This window comes from Salvelinus namaycush, chromosome 29 (assembly GCF_016432855.1).
Source record: "Salvelinus namaycush isolate Seneca chromosome 29, SaNama_1.0, whole genome shotgun sequence".
Classification (NCBI taxonomy): Eukaryota; Metazoa; Chordata; class Actinopteri; order Salmoniformes; family Salmonidae; genus Salvelinus; species Salvelinus namaycush.
The window spans coordinates 22,193,400-22,208,104 of NC_052335.1; the positions used below are offsets into that span (position 1 = coordinate 22,193,400).

At 44.7% G+C, this 14,705-nt stretch overlaps 1 pseudogene; it reads left to right on the plus strand.

Annotated features, from left to right (window-relative positions):
• The window catches only part of LOC120024006, a 47,105-nt pseudogene that overhangs the window by 15,109 nt on the left and 17,291 nt on the right, over nucleotides 1-14,705 (plus strand).

A 14,705-nucleotide genomic window follows, 5' to 3' on the forward strand; every position in this document is an offset into this window, starting at 1 on the left:
TCGGCTGAGGCCAAAAAACATTATTTTACAATCTCCACGTCTGTGAAGGCCTTCTTGTTTCTTGCGAGTATCCAAGCAATCTCATATGTTGCCTCTTGTCGTTTTCTCTGCCACGGTGCAAGATCTGTCCATCATTTGTTGTTGTTTTTTGAGCTGCGCTATTTTGTTGTTTCTGAGATTGCTTCGTGGCGGATATGTTTTGTCAAAGTAGGCATGGTGTGACTAGAAATGTCGCTCTAAATGTGCTTGTTTAAAACAATTGACTGCCTTGTATAATAAGACAAAGTGAGCTAGTCCCATCATGCAGTACAAAAAAATACTTGTCTTTCCATTTCTCTTGGAACTTTGTGTTCTTCTTGAATCGACTGTATCCTTCTCTTAGCCACTGGAGCCACGTTAGCTAGCTGCATTTCCCCGCGTCCATCTTCCTGGTTATCTGGTGATTGTTCGTTCATAGCTGTCACGTTGTTCTCCAGCTCTTCCCCCTCATTTTCATTGTCAATAGATTTACGTTTATTTTTTTACAATAAATCAATCCATGTCGACCAGACTGCAAAATGAGCTAGTAGCATATAGATATGTGTCGGTCGCTGTAGGTGAGTGGTTGCATTCTATTTCGGCCTTTCTGTTCAACTGCCATCTATCTGCCGTCCAGGGAACAATTCAATGAAGTGATTCAGGCCTGCATTAAACACATTGAATTGAAATGGTGTCATTTATTTTTTATTTAAAAAATGTAAAAAACTTTTTTCGTGGTATCCAATTGGTAGTAGTTACAGTCTTGTCTCTTCGCTGTAACTCCCGTACGGACTCGGGAGAGGCGACGGTCGAGAGCCATGCGTCCCCCGAAACACAACACAACCCAACCAAGCCGCACAGCTTCTTGACACGATGCCCATCCAACCCAGAAGCACCAATGTGTCGGAGGAAACACCGTACACCTGGCTACCGTGTCAGCGTGCACTGCCCCCGGCCCGCCACAGGTGTCGCTAGTGCGCAATGAGACAAGGATATCCCTGCCGGCCAAACCCTCCCCTAACCAGAGTGAACAGAGTGTCCCATGGTGGCGGTGGGGTTATGGTATTGGCAGGCATAAGGTACAGACTATTAACACAATTGCATTTTATCAATGGCAATTTGAATGCACAGAGATACAGTGGAAATGATATCCTGAGGCCCAACAGCGGCCATCACCTCATGTTTCAGCATGATAATACACAGCCCCATGTCGCAAGGATCTGTACACGATTCCTGGAATCTGAAAATGTCCCAGTTCTTCCATGGCCTGCATACTCACCAGACATGTCAGCCATTGCGCATGTTTGGGATGCTCTGGATCGACGTGTACGACAGCGTGTTTCAGTTCCTGCCAATTTCCAGCAACCACTGGAGGAGTGGACAACATTCCACAGGCCACAATCAACAGCCTGATCAACTCTATGCGAAGGAGCTGTGTTGCGCTGCACTAGGCAAATGGTGTTCACACCAGATACTGACTGGTTTTCTGACCCACGCCCCTACTTTTTTTGTTAAGGTATCTGTGACTAATAGATGCATATCTGTATTCCCAGTCATGTGAAATCCATAGATTAGGACTAAATGAATGTATTTTAATCTATATATATTATTAATAAATAATATGAGTTAACCTGGGAACATTGTAATATGGTAAAAAAAATTGATAAGATGATTAGGTGAGCTCTGTGAATGTTAAGTGAATGGGGAATAGAGGGCATGGTCTCCCTGTGGGGCAGCTGCTCCCTCTCCAGACAAAGGACAGTGCCCTTTCAGTCTGTCACTCGGTATAACATACTATGAGGAGTCAACTACCAATCCTATTCACCCGAAGCAAACTGAAATCACGCCCAACGGGCCAATGGATGCCGAGCTCGCCCTCGGAAGCCCCACCTTCCTGGCTATAATACCAGGGCCTGCATCCATTTCCTAAATTCTTTGCTCTTCAGCGAGCCTGAAGGAATAACGTGTCACGCAATTTACAAACTTTTCAAGCACTTGAAGGCTACGAGATTCGGCTCCAACTTAGGTGTCTGTTAGTGGTGAGAAAGTACTTGTCCCCCTAGATGTTGCGAGTTTTGAGTCTTGGTATCTGTTTTTGTGTTTGCTAAAAGCGAACTACTTTCTGCTCTGCTTGTGCTGATGAAAATGGCGCCGGAAGAAAAGGCAGCAGTTTTACGGGTGCCCAACCAATTGTGCTATTATGTTTTTTTTTCACGATGTTCACGATGTTCATAATGTTTCTGCAACCGTATCTTACCGCAGAAAAGAGCTTCTGGATATCAGGACAGTGATCACTCACCTCGGATTAGACAAAGATTTTTTCAAAAACAAGCAAGACTCGCATGATATTCTCCAAACACCCGGCAGAGCCGACATCCCAGTTATTCACAAGAGGAAGCGACGCAGGTACAGAGGATTAAAGAGCCGGATGCCTCGTCAGGACCCGCAGAAGGCGAGTAGGAAAGCTGCCGTTACCGTCAATTCTACTCGCCAACGTGCAATCATTGGACAATAAATTAGACGAGGTACGATCACGAATATCCTACCAACGGGACATCAAAAACTGTAATATACTATGTTTCACGGAATCGTGGCTGAATGACGACATGGATATTCAGCTAGCGGGATATACGCTGCACCGGCAGGATAGAACTGCACACTCCGGTTAGACGGGGGGGGGGGGGGTCTGTGCATATTTGTAAACAACAGCTGGTGCACGAAATCTAAGGAAGTCTCTAGATTTTGCTCGCCTGAAGTAGAGTATATTGTGATAAATTGCAGGCCACACTACTTGCCTAGAGAGTTCTCAGCTATACCTTTCGTGGCTGTTTATTTACCACCACAAACAGATGCTAGCACTAAGACCGCACTCAGTCAGCTGTATAAGGAAATAAGCAAACAGTAAACCACTCACCCAGAGGCGGCGCTCCTAGTGGCCGGAGACTTTAATGCAGGGAAACTTAAATCAGTTCTACCAAATCTCTATCAACATGTTAGATGTGAAACCAGAGGGGAAAAAATTCTAGATCACCTGTACTCCACACACAGAGACGCGTACAAAGCTCTCCCTCGCCCTCCATTTGGTAAATCCGACCACAACTCTATCCTCCTGATTCCTGCTTACAAGCAAAAATTAAAGCAGGAAGCACCAGTGACTCGGTCTATAAAAAAGTGGTCAGATGAAGCAGATGCTAAACTACAGGACTGTTTTGCTATCACAGACTGGAACATGTTCCGGGATTCTTCCGATGACATTGAGGAATATACCACATCAGTCACTGGCTTTAGCAATAAGTACATTGAGGACGTCGTCCCCACAGTGACTGTACGTACATACCCCAACCAGAAGCCATGGATTACAGGCAACATTCGCACTGAACTAAAGGGTAGAGCTGCCGCTTTCAAGGTGCGGGACTCTAACCCGGAAGCTTACAAGAAATCCCGCTATGCACTGCGACGAACCATCAAACAGGCAAAGTGTCAATACAGGGCTAAAATTTAATCATACTATATCGGCTCCGACGCTCGTCGGATATGGCAGGGCTTGCAAACTATTACAGACTACAAAGGGAAGCACAGCCACGAGCTGCCCAGTGACACGAGCCTACCAGACGAGCTAAGTCACTTCTATGCTCGCTTCGAGGCGAGCAACACTGAGGCATGCATGAGAGCATCAGCTGTTCCGGACGACTTTGTGATCACGCTCTCCGTAGCCGACGTGAGTAAGACCTTTAAACAGGTCAACATACACAAGGCTGCGGGGCCAGACGGATTACCAGGACGTGTGCTCCGGGCATGTGCTGACCAACTGGCAGGTGTCTTCACTGACATTTTCAACATGTCCCTGATTGAGTCTGTAATACCAACATGTTTCAAGCAGACCACCATAGTCCCTGTGCCCAAGAACACAAAGGCAACCTGCCGAAATGACTACAGACCCGTAGCACTCATGTCTGTAGCCATGAAGTGCTTTGAAAGGCTGGTAATGGCTCACATCAACACCATTATCCCAGAAACCCTAGACCCACTCCAATTTGCATACTGCCCAAACAGAGCCACAGATGATGCAATCTCCATTGCACTCCACACTGCCCTTTCCCACCTGGACAAAAGGAACACCTATGTGAGAATGCTATTCATTGACTACAGCTCAGCATTCAACACCATAGTACCCTCAAAGCTCATCACTAAGCTAAGGAACCTGGGACTAAACACCTCCCTCTGCAACTGGATCCTGGACTTCCTGACGGGCCACCCCCAGGTGGTGAGGGTAGGTAGCAACACATCTGCCACGCTGATCCTCAACACTGGAGCTCCCCAGGGGTGCGTGCTCAGTCCCCTCCTGTACTTCCTGTTCACCCAAGATTGCATGGCCAGGCACGACTCCAACACCATCATTAAGTTTGCAGACGACACAACAGTGGTAGGCCTGATCACCGACAACAACACCGACAACAAGACAGCCTATAAGGAGGAGGTCAGAGACCTGGCCAGGTGGTGCCAGAATAACAACCTACCCTCAACGTAACCAAGACTAAGGAGATGATTGTGGACTACAGGAAAAGGAGCACCGAGCACGCCCCCATTCTCATCGATGGGGCTGTAGTGGAGCAGGTTGAGAGCTTAAAGTTCCTTGGTGTCCACATCAACAACAACCTAGAATGGTCCAAACACACCAAGACAGTTGTGAAGAGGGCACGACAAAACCTATTCCCCCTCAGGAAAGATTTGGCATGGGTCCTGAGATCCTCAAAAGGTTCTACAGCTGCAACATCGAGAGCATCCTGGCCGGTTGCATCACTGCCTGGTACGGCAATTGCTCGGCCTCCGACCGCAAGGCACTTCAGAGGGTAGTGCGAAGCTGCCTGCCATCCAGGACCTTTACACCAGGCGGTGTCAGAGGAAGGACCTAAAAATTGTCAAAGACCCCAGCCACCCCAGTCATAGACTGTTCTCTCTACTACCACATGCCAAGCGGTACCGGACTGCCAAGTCCAGGACAAAAAGGCTTCTCAACAGTTTTTAACCCCAAGTCATAAGACTCCTGAACAGGTAACCAAATGGTTACCCGGACTATTTGCATTGTGTGCCCGCCCCAACCCCTCTTTTACGCTGCTGCTACTCTCTGTTTATCTTATATGCATAGTCACTTTAACTATACATTCATGTACATACTACCTCAATTTGCCCGAGCAACCAGTGCTCCCGCACATTGGCTAACCGGGCTATCTGCATTGTGTCCCACCACCCGCCAACCCCTCTTTTTACGCTACTGCTACACTCTGTTCATCATATATGCATAGTCACTTTAACCATACCTACATGTACATACTACCTCAATAAGCCTGACTAACTGGTGTCTGTATATAGCCTTGCTACTGTTATTTTCAAATGTCTTTTTACTGTTGTTTTATTTCTTTACTTAACTACACACACACACACACACACATACCTTTTTTTCGCACTATTGGTTAGAGCCTGTAAGTAAGCATTTCACTGTAAGGTCTACACCTGTTGTATTCGGCGCACGTGACAAATAAACTTTGATTTGATTTGATTTCGTAGCCAGTGCTTCCTTGTTTGAGTAAGATGGCCAGTGGTAAGAGTCAGTTCAAAAAGACTAACCAGCCGAGTTAGGCTCATGCTGGTTTCGCTGGCAGAGATTATGCACTATTCCTGATATGCTCTGGGGTGTTTTCAAAGTGAGAATCTGTTGACATCAGTCATCTTTGGATTCAGCAGAGGAGAGTGAACAATTGGTGGTAAACGTGCCTTTAATGGCGTTTTCTCTCCCAAAGCAGAGTTCCTCCACGTTTGGATGAAGGTATTTATCTCCTGTCCCTGCAGCGGTGAAGTGTCGCTTACCCCTGTTTAAGTTTTTACAGATGAGTGGCGAGTTACTTCACTCCAGAGACTAACAAGGGCTAATCCTAGCACAGTGCTTCCAAATAAATGTGCCGGTTCTCTGGATTCCTGAGAGGGACAGGCGGATGTATTTGGATGAGCCTTTTTCGTCAAAAAGGTTGTTTGGCTCGGGGCCCTCCTCCCCAAGCATTTACTGTGGCAACAGTACCCCCAAGTGGCTTGGTCAATGGGGGCAAGTTACTGGTTGCCGAGGTCCCTGAAACCGGTCTGGGCCAGGTATCAGAACGCACAATTATTTCCGCACGTTCAGAAACACAGTTGTCAAGAGTGGTGGATATGAATAACATAAAATGACGGGAATTCACAATTCAGATATGGTCCTGTGTATGACCGGTAGGGGGCAATGCAGTTTAATCCACATGATCCTGGCTGGCTACCTACCTTACTGCTGTCCCCCACCCACTGGGCAACGATGGTATTCATACCATCATAGGTTCTCTGTTGTGTGCCTCCCCTTGTTCTCAGTGGTAATAACATGGAACTTCATGTCCCACTTCTCATTAATGTGATGGCTCGTTGCGTTGATATATGACAGCGTGTTCATAGACGTCCAACAATCTGTTGTATGGCGTTTGAGAGATCGCGCTTTGTACTTGCAGAACAATCATTGTAAAACTGATCCATCAGGACTGTCACGACATCCTCTACCATTGACAATGGCTGCATATCAACTGCAATCATTTCTGTAATCAGCACTGGGATTTTCTCACTCTGTCCCTTATCACACTGCTGCCAGCAATGGGTTGGGTCTCACGGTGCCTCCCTTTCAGCATTACATCTGTACTGCCACTGTAGCCCAATTCCACCTCGCAAAGTTTGAATTTCATCACCTTCTCATTTAACTTCTCGAAGTATTGCTATTCAAGATTTCGCTGCTTTCGCTTCCTTGTTTCACTCTGCCATTTTTCCAACTATGGCAGCCGATAACGACTTTATATCCTTGGCAAATAATTTGAAAGATGCATATCTCCTCCTAGTTACAGCATTGTTGCATTAGGTATTTGTTTAATTTAAATGTTTGCCTTTATGATTATTATGATCCGGACCTGTTAGTGGTAGTTTTGTGATAACTGCATTGTGGTTAGGAATTTTTTCTAAACGTTCACAATTCCAAATTAGTTTAAACGTCACACCTCTAGTGTCCAGTGTGCGCTTTACGCACATACAGTGCATTCGGAAAGTATTCAGACCCCTTCACGTTTTCCACATTTTGTTACGTTACTGCCTTATTCTAAAATGGATTAAAATTATATATAATAATAATAATAATAATAAAGAAATCGCAGCAATCTGTACACAATACCCCATAATAACAAAGCAAAAAAAGGTTTTTTGAAATTTTTACAAAGAAAAAAAGGGAAATTACGTATTTACGTAAGTATTCAGACCCTTTGCTATGAGACTTGAAATTAAGCTCAGGTGCATCCTGTTTCCATTGAACATCCTTGAGATGTTTCTACAACTTGATTGGAGTCTACCTGTGGTAAATTAAATTGGTTGGGCATGATTTGGAAAGGCACACATGTCTATATAAAAGGTCCCACAGTTGACAGATCATGGCAGAGCAAAAACCAAGCCATGAGGTCGAAGGAATTGTCTGTAGAGCTCCGAGACAGTATTGTGTCAACGCACAGATATGGGGAAGTGTACCAAAACATTTCTGCAGTATTGAAGGTCCACAAGAACACAGTGGCCTACATCATTCTTAAATGGAAGAAGTTTGGAACCACCAAGACTCTTTCTTGAGCTCTCCGCCTGGGCAAACTAAGCAAAAGGGGGAGAAGGGCCTTGATCAGGGAGGTGACCAAGAACCCGATGGTCACTCTGGCAGAGCTCCAGAGTTCCTCTGTGGAGATGGGAGAACCTTCCAGAAGGACAACCATCTCTGCAGCACTCCACCAATCAGGCCTTTATGGTAGAGTGGCCAGTAATAGGCACATGACAGCCCACTTGGAGTTTGCCAAAAGGCACATAAAGGACTCAGACCATGAGAAACAAGATTCGCTGGTCTGATGAAACCAAGATTGAACTCTTTGGCCTGAATGCCAAGCGTCACGTCTGGAGGAAGCCTGGCATCATCCCTACGGTGAAGCATGGTGGTGGCAGCTTCATGCTGTGGGGATGTTTTTCAGCTGCAGGGACTGTGAGACTAGTCAGGATCGAGGGAAAGATGAATGGAGCAAAGTACAGAGAGATCTTTGATGAAAACCTGCTCCAGGGAACTCAGGACCTCAGACTGGGGCGAAGGTTCACCTTCCAACAAGACAATGACCCTAAGCACACAGCCAAGACAACACAGGAGACACTCCCCATCCAACCTGACAGAGCTTGAAAGGATCTGCAGAGAAGAATGGGAGAAACTCCCCAAATACAGGTGTGCCTGTCACACCCTGATCTGTTTCACCTGTCCTTATGATTGTCTCCACCCCCTCCAGGTGTCGCTTATTTTCCCTTGTGTATTTATCCCTGTGTTTCCTGTCTCTCTGTGCCAGTTCGTCTTGTATGTCTTTCAAGTCAACCAGTGTTTTTTCCCATACTCCTGCTTCTATTCTCTATTACTAGTCCTCCCGGTTTTGACCTTTGCCTGTTTTCTGGACTCCGTACCCGCCTGCCTGGCCATTCTGCCTGCCTTGACCACAAGCCTGTCTGCCACTCTGTACCTCCTGGACTCTGAACTGGTTTTGACCTTTTGTCTGTCCACGACCATTTTCTTGCCTATCCCTTTTGGATTGAATAATACATATCAAAGACTCAAACCATCTGCCTCCTGTGTCTGAATCTGGGTCTCGCCTTGTGTCCTTATAGTACCAAGCTTGTCGTGTCATACGCAAGAAGACTCAAGGTTGTAATCGCTGCCAAAGGTGCTTTAACAAAATACTGAGTAAAGGGTCTGAATACTATTTATTTTTAATAAATATGCAAAAATGTCTTAAAAAGCTGTTTTTGCTTTGTGATTATGGGGTATTGTTTGTAGATTGATGAGTGGGACTTTAAAAAAAATCAATTTTAGAATAAGGCTGTAATGTCATTTTTGGGGTGAAAAGTCAGAGTTTATTTTGATTGTACAAATGCTATGGCATAGACTAAATCTGTGTCTGGAATAAAAGCAGGCAGCAATAGCCAGACATGCATTAGGGTATTTATTAGCCTATTTCATTGATATTTGAACAGAACTAAGTAAGTGAATCATGCGCATTTTCATATGTCGTTCTTGTTCTTTGTACTCTGAGATGGTATTCACTATTTACCACAGCCACAAAGTCATAAACCCTGCCTATTTCTACAATGTATCTTCTTAAAATCTGATTTTATACCTAACCCTAAACCTAACCACACTGCTAACCTTATGCTTAACCCTAACCTTAAATTAATATTTTTTTTTCATACATTTTTTCTATATAGCCCATTTTTACTCGGTGGCTGTGGTAAATAGTGGAAACGCTCTGAGATGCGCTCTGAGTGATAGTGCAGTAATGTGCACTTGAGATATAGGCTTTACAGGCATTTAAAGCACACTTCTAGGTTTTCCGATCATGAGTGAATCCTATTATGAGTATCAAGTGTGACGGAGACGAATAGTAGTTTGACGAGATCGGCACACCCCTGTTTATAACTGTACGTTGTGTGGATGGAAACAGCCTGACCATACACACACACACTCCTCAACAGCCCACTTGTCATTCTAATCGCAAACGCTGAATGAGAACTACACTTGGCTAAATGTGAATCTCTACTCTCCACTATCTCTGACAGCACCGATACAGCTTTCTTGCCGCTACCATCTTTAAAAAAAAAAATCACAGGCCCAGTCTATACTAGCAAGGCAGTTTTAAAGTGCTTTCTGAAGCAGAAGTTGTGGAGTCTGACTGACAACCTGTAGCCAGCGCCGTGCTGCTAAAGTGCTGTTGTGGATCCCCTCTCACAGTGTAAAAATCAGCACAGCCTCACAACCAATCCCTGGAGCCACATGGCAAGCCATGTGCTGAGAACTACTGTTCAACAGAGGCTATGTTCTATCTGATGTCTGCTCTCTCTGCAGGCCAGGGGTTTGGAGAGCAGAGCCTTTCTGCTTATCACCAGGCAGGAGGAGTGATAATGAGTCTGTGAAGGGCTGTTGTTTGCGTAACCCTCTGGAGAGAGTTTCTGCGAAATGTTATTTAACGCTTCAACTCCCTCCCTAGCACTTTCTATCCATCCCTCTCTTTTTTTATATATCCCTCTCTCTCTCTCTTTCTCGCTCCCTCCCTCCCTTTTCTTTCTCTCTCCCCCCCTGGCACTTTCTCTCCAATTCTCCCTCCATCTCTCATCTGTAGGAAAGAATCTGCACCCTCTTTCCCCCACAGAGTTTGAGTGTCAGGAATGAATAAAGCCTTTTCTATTGTAAACCTGCCTGTGCTCTTTACGTCACTACCCAGCAGAGAGTGATGGCTTTCCTCGAGAAGGCAGTCATGGGGGCTTTTTGGAGCATTGTGTCAAGCGCAGCACACCGCCATTTGTAAAATGATTTACCGCCAGTGAAAGCCTCAGGTATTTTCCAAAAGGGCTTTTAATTAAGAAGTGGCTAAAGGCTTTGGAGGGAAAAGTGTGCTCGCTCTTCCAGTGACTGGAAGTCTGGTAATGACTGTCTTGTAATGCAGCAGAGCTGCTACAGTAAAACTGTTCTCCTGTTCTCTAAATAGGGCCTGTCTACCAGGAAGCTGGAGCCTGGGGGATTGGGAGATGCCAGTGGTGGTGGTTGTGGTGTGGCCAGGTGTGGTGGTAGGAAGGGGTCTGCAGGGGGAACTACCACTGGGAAGAGGAAGGGGCTGCTGTGGGCCCCAGGCGCTCTGTCTCTGGATGCTGTTGAGGAACACACACACACACACACACACAAACACACTAGAGGCAGATGGTGTCAGAAAGCTGTTTGGTGGTTGTTGGTGTTGATGATTGTTTTAAGGGTGCTGATAGTGTTTGAGATAACATGCGTTGAATCATGAAATCATCTTGTTATTGACAGATGGCCTTTTGAATTCAGAGGAAGACTAGTAATGATGACTCATAGTAAACAATGAGCCATGTTACAGTACATTATGCCAATTTGACGTGTCTGTGCATTCGTTGTGAGGTGAGGCCATCATCCTGACCAGGCAGTGTGTCCTGTCTTGCCCCAGCGTTCTGGAGAGGATAGGAGCGCGGGCTCTGGTGGCCCATGTCAGGACGTTTGCAGACTTCCTGGTTGATGAGTTCTCCACGTCGGCCGGTGGCCAGCAGCTCAACAAGTGTATCGAGATCCTCAACAACATGGTGTGGAAGTACAACATTGTCACGCTGGACAGACTCATCCTGTGTCTGGTAAGGGCGTGAACATTATTTATAATAAGGGTTAAATGGAGAAAACCGGACCTCTCTGAAATTAAAATGGATGGCCCTCCCTTTAGCTAAATATATTTGAACTAAACCCAGTCTTAACGCTTGGAAATGTGACCCTCCCCTATACCCAAAATAATGAATTTAAACTAAGTGGATAGCAGAGAACATGTCTACTGTTAACCCTCACGTGTTGGACAGCCCAGAGCCTTAGATATGCAGTTTTAGAAACTGTTCTTCGTCCTGTGAGCATTACATGGTAACGCAGTAGGTTTCATAGCGCACCGTGGACAAGAGTAGGGATGGAAATATCTCCTTTATAGTAAAAGCCTTGCATAAATCTATCATCGTATTTGCAGGTCCGAGAAAAATAGCATTTTATAAACATTTCATGCAATTCTACGTCATTTTACATATTAGCAGAATCTTTTTTAATACCACAGAGCAGCCTGGTGACCTAAAGGCCGGCGAGAGGGAGCACACGTGACAGTATTTTACAGCTTGTTTGCACTGTTATAGATCACTTTATATAATCGGATTTGCATTATTTTCTTAAACGTCTTAAGTGGTAGGCCTGTCCTTTTTGACATTTTCTTTAAGAAGAGGTAGGCCTATGGCATACCCTCTGAAACCACCTCAATTCGAGTCCTGGTTTTAACTTAACAGCTTTTCACTGACTCGGAGGTAGGCTCTTTAAAGAGTGCATGGTGGGTGGAGGAATTGACCGACAAATCTATGGATATAGCAGCCTATAGCCTAATTCCGTCTAACAGGTAGGCCTACCTGTTATTTATTAAATAGGAAGAAATAGGCTACAATACAAATCCCTCTTTGTTGTTAAAGTCTAATTAAAATGAAGACTGTTTAAATGAATTATGACTACTCGAATTTACCTACTTACAGCACCATGAGCTGTCCATTTCTGATTAATTTTTTTATTTAACCTTTATTTAACTAGGCAAGTCAGTTAAGAACAAATTCTTATTTACAATGATGGCCTAGGAACAGACAGAGATACACTGACCTGACAGAGACAGGTTAACTGCCTTGTTCAGGGGCAGAAGACAGATGTTTACCTTGTCAGCTCTGGGACTCGATCTAGAAACCTTTCGGTTACTGGCCCAACGCTAGGCTACCTGCCGCCCCTATTATGCCACGGCTGCTGCTTCAAGTTTCAGGACCACAGTGTAAGTTACTCGAATTTGGCTTATTGTGAAGTCAATAACTCTGATAAATACATCATGGGCAAGTGTAACGTTCGTTCTCCTCCTCGTCTGAGGAGGAGCAAGGATCGGACCAATATGCAGCGAGGTATGAAGACATAATGATTTATTTAAATAATAATAACGAAGACGAAAAACACTTAATAAACTACAAAACAACAAACGATGTAAACAGACCTGAACATGAGAACTTACAGACAACGAAGAACGCACGAACAGGAACAAACACACAAACGAAACAGTCCCGTATGGCATAAACACTAACACAGGAACAATCACCCACAAACAAACAGTGAGAACAGCCTACCTTAATATGGTTCTCAATCAGAGGAAACGTAAAACACCTGCCCCTAATTGAGAACCATATCAGGCTAATACATTGAACCCAACATAGAAACACATAACATAGAATGCCCACCCCAACTCACGCCCTGACCATACTAAACAAATACAAAAACAAGGGAAAACAGGTCAGGAACGTGACAGCAAGAAACATATTGTTCGTTATATAAAATAAATTTTAGTAGTAGCAAGCTATCAAAGTTGACCTCCGGTTCTCCTTCTCAAACTGAACAAAACATAGGCTATAGGCACGCAAGAGAGTGGAAGAAGCCTGGCATTCGTCCTGAACTGCCACCCTAGGCCAACACAGCACAGCATTCGTTAGGCAGCACACAAAACGTTTTGATCAGCAAGAGCAGAACAGGCCGGAGCTCTAGATTGGAATATCCATTGCAGTTTGTAATGCAGCCTAGTTGGATTTACACCATCCCAGCAGCGATCTTAGACATATAACTTGGCTCTGTGCTTCCCCCGATCATGCATTTTGTAGCCTATAGGCCATGGGTCATTTGATTGAGACCACACTATAGGCGCACTTGATATTGCGAGCCCAGCGGAGAATCAGAGATGAAAAGCTGCATCGGGCACACGTCTATATACACTGAGTATACCAAACATTAGGAACACCCTCCTAATATTGAGTTGCTCTCAGAACAGCCTCAATTTGTTGGGGGCATGGACTCTCCTTCTTTAAGGCCAGGCACCACAGGCAAATATTTTGATTTTGCTTCCATCGGTCAATTTTCAGATTTTGGGATATTTTACTATAACTTATATAACTACTACTATGACTTCCCTACTTTCATAAAATGTAAAAAAAAAAAAAAAAAATCGGCAATAATGTATATAAATACTTGATTTGTATAATTTTATCCCAACTCTGTCAACTACACCTAGCATACATTGTGTTCTTGTTAGCATGTTTCATGTAGATATTCAACCACTATTTTTAAAACTCTCCATGTTGAATCATATATCATTCAAAAGCTTGTTTTCCGGAGCATATCGTTAGCTAGTCCATACATGGCGATATGCTTTGTAGACGTAGGGCTTTGTGCTGAAATATTAGTAATTTCCTGACATCCGATTGGTTACTGGCATTTAAAGGCCCTTTCCGGCAACCTGATTTGTTAAAATGCCTCACGTGCGCGCAGCACGTCCTTGTTTGAAAATATCTCTGGCGAAGGATCTACGTAAAGAGAGACCAAATGAGCAAATCTCGAAGAATATACTAACAGTATGTGAATAAAAATAGTCGAGCTCAGTTAGCCAATGCGAGAAAAGCATTGAATGAAAGAAAAAATGAGCCTGATCAGCCGATCGAGGCAGTGGCAGTACAGGTAGATGAGCAAAAGGAGGTAGCCGGCAGCAGCGCGTCGAGACGCAAATGAGTTGAGACGAAGATGACAGCTAGCAGCGCTCAACCAGTCAACAGCCAGCCGACAGTGGCTTTTATTCTACGTCACAAATAAACCAACTTGTACATGATTTAATTTGCCCTAAGTGTCTACACACTGGACTGAAAATCACTATTGACCCCACCAACCAGGGATTCTGTAATTCTGTCATGATACAATGTGCACACTGTGAAGGTGATCGTGATGCATTTAGAAGGAGTGTTTACACTTCCTCCAGGCTGCAGGAGTGGTCCAGGGGAGATGTGGCATTTGACATAAATATGAGGATTTTTCTTCTAGCCCACGAACTTGGACTTGGTTATGCAGCACTTAAGAAAATAAGTCCTAGGGATTCCTTCCTTGTGTCTCAGCTCATATCAGAGACATGACAAGAGAGTGCCAGGTAAATAAAAGGGGAGTGTAGCCCATTACTGTCAGGTGACTTGCTGCG